We start from the raw sequence: 6,952 nt of genomic DNA on the forward strand, positions 1-6,952 counted from the left end.
GGGACTAATAACCAAAGCTCGAAACATTATCTGGGTTGATGATAGCAGGGAAGGGTTGAGGTTGCCCTGTTCAGCTTCTGGTCAGAAATGCCAGCTGGTCATTAGACTCCAGTAAATTTCACGCACCAATGTATTTATTGCTGCTATAAACTGAAAATATGAAAGGAAGAAAAGGTAGGGAGCTATTGATTGCATGATAGGCCTTGGAGGTTCAGTTTGCTAGCCATTATTCCTTGATAACAAATGTGCCTCTTGGTTTTACCGGATCAAACTGGTTTCACTGACTGCCAATCTTTTGTGAAGATGGGCATAACATAAAAATACACATACAAAAAAAGGGTATATCTGTTTATAAAGGTATGACTTTTTGCCCTGGGGCAGGGGTCAGACCCCCCAAACCTCGCTCCTAGTAAAGACCTGAGGGCATTTAGAACTTGGGATCTGGATCTTGGGAAATTTGGGTATTTTTGCTGTCCTGATTTCCCTGCAAAAGATGGGAATTCTAGACGAGCTCTTGAGCTAACAAACGCTTTAGCTGCAGTAGGTCTAGAAATGGTGCTCTCTGGGGGCAGATTTTTGAGAGAGATTTGTAACTTCTTTGTTTTACTTTTAGATTTTAGAAACACACAGGGAAATTACAACTTGCCTCTGGTAGATTTCCCTCTTAGGCTAGTGTCTTTTTTGCGCTCATGCTGGGCTCTAGTGCTTAAGCCCGAGCCGAGAATATACTGCTTCTCCACTGGTCTGCTCAGAAATCAGGAGCGAGAATGCATGGCAGGAGAATGATTACAGAAATCGGCGTAACTTGAGGTTCGAGTAGCATTGAAGAATATCATGTAAAAGAAACAAAAACAAAAACAAAAATATGACACTTATTTATAAATAAATGAAGCAAGCAAGCGCGGATTTAGGCGGCTGTGAGGCCAGGGAAGAATGTGGCTTTTGCATAAATAGGAAGAAGCAGAAGAAGTTAGAAGATAAAGGAAGTGAGAGGAATTGAGCAGGTCAGCAGCTGTCTCACGGTTTTGCAGGGCCTATTTTGGCAAATCTGGCATATGCAGTCATGCGTCAAGCTGGACTTTGTGGGGAGTCCTATATTTACCAGGTAAATGACCAGATGTCTTTGCCAATGTGTAATAATTTCTGACGAAGGGATTTAAAATTCAGCCATGCCACCCAAAATAGGAAACTGGTTCTTCTTGCTTTAAAGGAAATTTATGGATAATTCAAGATAAGCCATCTGTGCACTAAGAAATACACATCCTACAGATGGTGAGAATTATAGGATACATAATACTGTTAATAATAGCATCATGTTCTGATGTATTGTATGAGAAATATATGTATATGTGTTCATCAGGTCCATTAAGGTGACATTTTATATTTATACACTGTAATTAGACTCCATCTCTGGAACAGGGCTGGGCACACAGTAGGCTATCAAAGAGTCTGGAGGGAAGGCAGGTTGGCGGGGGGATGAAGGGAAGGAAGGAAGGAAGGAAGGAAGGAAGGAAGGGAGGAAGGGAGGGAATGGAAGGGAAGGGAAGGGAGGGAAGGAAGGGAGGGAGGGAGGGAGGGAAAGAGGGAGGGAGGGAGGGGAAGGGAAGGGAAGGAAAGGGTAGGGGAGGGGAGGGGAGGGGAAGGGAGGGGAGGGAAGGGAAGGGAAGGGAAGGGAAGGGAAGGGAAGGGAAGAGAAGGGAAGGGAAAGGAAGGGAGGGAAGGAAGGAAGGAAGGAAGGAAGGAAGGAAGGAAGGATGGACTAAGCTCTAGGGTTATGTTGTGGAGTATCTGTTATGTATATTGATTGAAATTAAATACCCTAGACCATGTAACTGAGTGAATTTGGGGCTGACTGTGATTTGATAGAAGGCAGGAAATCGAGGTAGATGTTTTTTGTAGCCAGGTCCTCTCCTCCCTTCATAATGTAACTCTGATATTTACCTATGTTCTTGTACCTCAGGGTCAAACGTGGGCAGAGATGAGGTTGTAGATGCAGACCCTTCCAGGGTGGGTATGGGCAGGAACCAAGAGCTCTCATGCATCCTGAACTTGCAGTTACCTGAACTTATTTTGAAAAGAGGAGCCAATTCCTTCTTCCCATTGTGGCTGCCTCAGTATATATATGGTAATTTTGATTTAAGTTTTTTTTTTAAATTTCTGTTTATTTTTGAGAGAGAGAGAGAGAGAGAGAGGGAATGAGAGCAGAGGAGGGGCAGAGAGAGGAGACACAGAATCTGGAGCAGGCTCCAGGCTCTGAGCTGTCAGCACAGAGCCCAAGGCGGGGCTTGAACTCAAAAACCATGAGATCATGACCTGAGCCGAAGTCGGATGCTTAACCGACTGAGCCACCCAAGCACCCCTGATTTATTTTATATCATATTTTGACTAATTTTGTTTTAAATCCATGTGGCGTGCTGGAGCCAGCTGTGTGGCTACTTCTTAATTTTTCAGGAAATCTGTGAACCAGTTGTTGAACACAGCAATTATTAAAAATTAACTTACATAAACTTGCAATTAAACAAATTATATCTAAAAACAAAAGTAATGAACATTCAAACTCATTACCTCCAATTCCTAAATTCTACTATGCTCTGTGCCCTTGAGGTTATGTACTTCTCTCATATCTGTGTCGAGAAAACACTGTAAAATGGTAGACAACTGTGTTTATCTTCCCAACTCTTCATTCGTTCCGTGATGTCACATGGGCAGTTTGAAATTTGCCACGGTCGCAGTATTCACTTTACAGAAACCAGCAAATGCTCCACCTCGGGGTGGGGTGGAGGGTTTGGTGAGAGAGGTTGAACTTCTATCAGCACCCTACTGAGTAGACATCTTGTTTTTCATTGGGTCAGTATCTGTCGCTTCCTATCTGTGGAACTGCTTCCTGCTTCTAGTAGATAACCACCCTTTTCCTCTTTAGGTAGTTTTAGGGAGGCTTCCAATTATACTACCCCATTCCTTGATCACAGATAAAAGAACATGACCTAGGTTTGGCAAGTCAAAATTACCCTGACCATAGTGATAAGAGATGAGCATGTGATCTAGGCCAAACCAGTCAGTACTTCCCTGAGGATTTTCTAGATGGATTCTGGGAAAACCAAGGTTTCTCCTTTTGTTGCGGAGGAGTTAAGCTGGGATGATGTAACCCTAAGGCTGCCTGTGGCCATGTTTCCCCCAATATCTGCATCACACATAAGAACCCAGTCCCCATTATGAGGGCCTGAAGCCAGCCACAGAGGACAGCAAAATCCCAAGGCAGAGGACCAGCTGGTGATAACATTGGGGTCCTTGGGACAAGACAGGCCTTTCATCCATATTATTTCCACTTAGGAAGGTCAACAAATTCCTGTTTTTGCTTAAGCTCCTTTGAGTCGGGTTTCTGTCACTTGCAGCTGAAAAGTCTGACGAATACAGTTGATTTGAGATTATCCACTTCTCTCTTGTTGCCTCTCTGGTTTTTTTAGTTCATCAATTATACATATGTATGGATTGTATGTTGATACTGTAAAATTGATCTATAGAAAAAAAAGTCAATCTAGAAAACCAGATGCAGTCTTTCAGGAAATCCATAAATCTCTTTTAACCAGTACTTCCAAGGTTTTGCTGCCACCATGGGGATTGGGGTAATAAAATGCACAGGTTTATCACCTTTAAACTCAAAGTCTGCCAAGAAGAAACAAGATTCCAAGACTACAATTCATTAGTGTTGCTCTAGCAGAAGAGCTGTGTGATGGCGGGAATATCCCTTGAAATGAAATCCTCATGAAACTGGTTGGTTCGCTGTCTTGATTAAGTTACAGAAGCTGAAGCCTGCCACATTACTTCCCAGCAGACCTGAGTAAGTAATTGGTACAGAAAAGAAATAAAATAGAATAAAGAAAAATTAAAAAAAAAAAAAAACTGAGGGAAAAGAAAAATGGGGTTGGAAAAGACCAGAAACTAGTTTAACTCCTTGTGCCTTAGTCCTGTCCTATTGGACAGGAATAGTGCCACACTGGGACCCAGGGTTGGCTCCTTCTGTTGGTATGTTGGGCACTTAGTAGGGGGAGTAGGCATGTCAGCCTTGGGGAAATAAAAAAAAGTTAAATGGTCAAGATGCCCCATGTTATGATGGTATGAAGTCTCTTTGCCCAGCCACCCTGATGCTTCTTGAATGGGTGATATGACATGGCTTTGATGGCCATGATAGGAATTGTGTGTAGGCTCAATCACAGAGACCTCTAACAGAAGCATCCTGTGCCCAGTGCCCGTGGTGTTACTAGTTTCTAACAGTGACTCCTCCCACCTAAGGGGAACAGCAGAGTTGTCTCCACCAGACTCACTTACCACCATGATTTTAGTTATTAGACTTCACTACATTCTATTGAGGCTTTCAGACTTCCTAGAGATTCAGGGAACTAGTCATGAGACCCTTAATTTTTTATTTCCCCACTGAAACCAGCCACTTATTTCTGTCACTTACACTTAAGCTTCTTGACCGACTCACTGAGACAACACAGCACCAAGGTCATGGTCAGGAAGGCAGTGATAAACATGAAGGCCAATGTGAGGAGTGGGGTTCAGAATGAAAGAGTAGGGAAATCATCAAAAATGAAGGTGTGATGTGTGTGTGTGGACTGTTTGGGTATGCAGCTCAAGCAGAAAGCCCTGGGCAGCCTACTGAAATCCTACCTGCTTTAAAGAGTGGGTCCAATGGCTCAAAACTCCAGGCTACACTAAAATGCAGGAGGCTCAGACCTTTCCAGACAATAGAAATTAGAAAGTGGGAAGGTTTCGTAATGAATATGGTAATTTTTCCCAGAACTGGTATTTTAGTTGGAAATATGTAATTGTAGTAATACATCTGTTGAACTTCAAATGAGGCAGATAATAGGGTATAAAAGGTCATATTACTCATCATATACAATCTCTGTTCCAAAACACACTGCTCAGAGCAAAACTGTTCTAGAAGATATTATTCTATGTTTCCTATCTTAGAACATAAAAATATAAACAATTTGCATTTTGTTAAATGAACATTTTCTTGGACAGCATCCATTCATCACCATCTCTCCTTGGATTATTTAAATTTGAGTGAATCACCATCATAAAATAGAAATCACTTACTTATTTTTTTCTTATTAATATTTGACGCCTAATAGCACTTTTTCATCAGATAATGCTTTTTCCAAACGTTTATTCCTAATTAATTTCTTCAGTTTACCATATTCTTGCATCGGTTTACTCTCAATCTTTTTTTTATTATTACGTTCTTTTTGAAAATGATCATCTGGAGGCACCACTATTTCATCACCAGTTAGAGGATTTTTCTGCTCACCATTAATGGACTGTGGTCGTCTTTTTGAATTTTGCAGAGCAGGAGATAATGAAGGTGATGTAAATGGAACTGAGTCATCAGGCTTTGGGTGCCATGAGAGACCACATGGTCTGATGGGGAGTCATTTTCTCCAGGAAAGGGAGTGGCTCTTTGCCCTGATGACTTCCGTTCTGTCCTTGGATTGTAGGAAAGTATATGGGCTGGAAAGATTAAGTCACAAATAAGGTACAGCAACTTTTGGACAAGTAAGATCCTGTGTGGTTGACTGATCTGCTTTTGTCATCTGGGACCCTGGTCTCTTCTGGCTCCTTCCTTATCAGGACCACAAGTTTAAGAACAGTAAAACTCTCCCTGACTCCAGAATACCTACAGTTCAAAATCCGCCTGAGAAAAAAAATGATTCAGGGTGCTGGTGGTTAAGGACAAGAATGTTAATGGAGAGGAATCCAGGCATTCTTTGAGAATAATCAGGGAAAGCAAATTATTTAGTAAGATTTCTTCGATTTAAAGAAAAGTTTTTTATGTGTTTATTTATTTTGAGAGAGAGAGAGAGCATGAGCAGGGGAGTGGCAGAGAGAGAGGGAGAGAGAGAATCCCAGCAGGCTCCGTGTTGCCAGTACAAAGCCTCAAGTGGGTCTCAAGCTCATGAACCATGCTGTCATGACCAAGATTCCAACGTGTAACTGACTGAACCACCCAGGTGCCCCAAGGTTTCTTTGATTTTCTCCTCCTCCTCATTCTGCCTTTCTGTTATACTACTTATGTGTTTTTCCGAACTTTGGAGTGCCAAGTGCCAAAACAACGGGCTCGCTGTGCTGTGGTTCTCCTGATTAAAACTCCAGTCTTAAAAGTCCCATGTTTCACCCTGTGGGTCCCATCAAGACCCCCACATTTGTGGTGATGTACAAAATATCACTTTCAACAATCAACTCATGGTGAAGTTATAAACCAAGCGTTTGTTCCCGAACACTAGCATTCAAATGAGGTTGACCATAATGAAATATTGTCAGATGTATGAGCTCAAGGATTTTCTTTCCTACTTCTCATGTTCCAGGTCTATTAAATAATTGATGTTCACAACTGAATGCACAGAGAACCCATGGATATTTATGTGGTTGAACCGAAAAGCTGAATATAGACCTTCCAAACATATGACAATGTATAATTTGGGGCCATCCAACATGAACTTAATACTGGAAAAGCAACTGATGTTTTGCTAAGAACATAGACTTCAAATATGCTAGTATACTTCTAAATCAGAAGCAGAGTATTGAAATAGCCTTGGATCTATGCTCTCTGTGATTGCATTTACAACACCATTTACTGTAGAATCTATTGCAAAGGCCACCATTCTGAAATCGATTCCCAGCTTTAAGACAAAGAATTAGGTATCTCATAGCTGGGACAGTAGTAAAGGGTTGAAGTAAACACTGAAGAGGTTATTTTTCAGTCCTAATGTTACATATGTGAATGGAAAAAAAAAGCCTGTGCGTTTACTCATTTGCTTATTTATGTTATACTACCAGATACTCTCAGGAAAAGAGAGAGAAAGATGAATTATGAATTGTCTCTCAAAAGTAGGTAGGTAGGTAGATACACAGTCAGGTGGATGAGACAGACAAGGGCAATCATTGA

The 6,952-nt window shown here is 41.5% G+C and overlaps 1 long non-coding RNA gene across 1 annotated transcript; it reads left to right on the plus strand.

Moving 5' to 3' along the window:
* Window positions 1-710: 710 nt before the first annotated feature.
* LOC128777004 (uncharacterized) lies at window positions 711-6,659 on the plus strand. Its single transcript, XR_008422139.1, has 3 exons — window positions 711-1,105; window positions 5,355-5,542; window positions 5,861-6,659. It is a non-coding gene; the product is annotated as an uncharacterized LOC128777004 (long non-coding RNA).
* The last annotated feature ends 293 nt before the right edge of the window (window positions 6,660-6,952 follow it).

Source organism: Panthera pardus, unplaced genomic scaffold, assembly GCF_024362965.1.
Source record: "Panthera pardus isolate Hobbes unplaced genomic scaffold, ASM2436296v1 HiC_scaffold_10, whole genome shotgun sequence".
Lineage (NCBI taxonomy): Eukaryota > Metazoa > Chordata > Mammalia > Carnivora > Felidae > Panthera > Panthera pardus.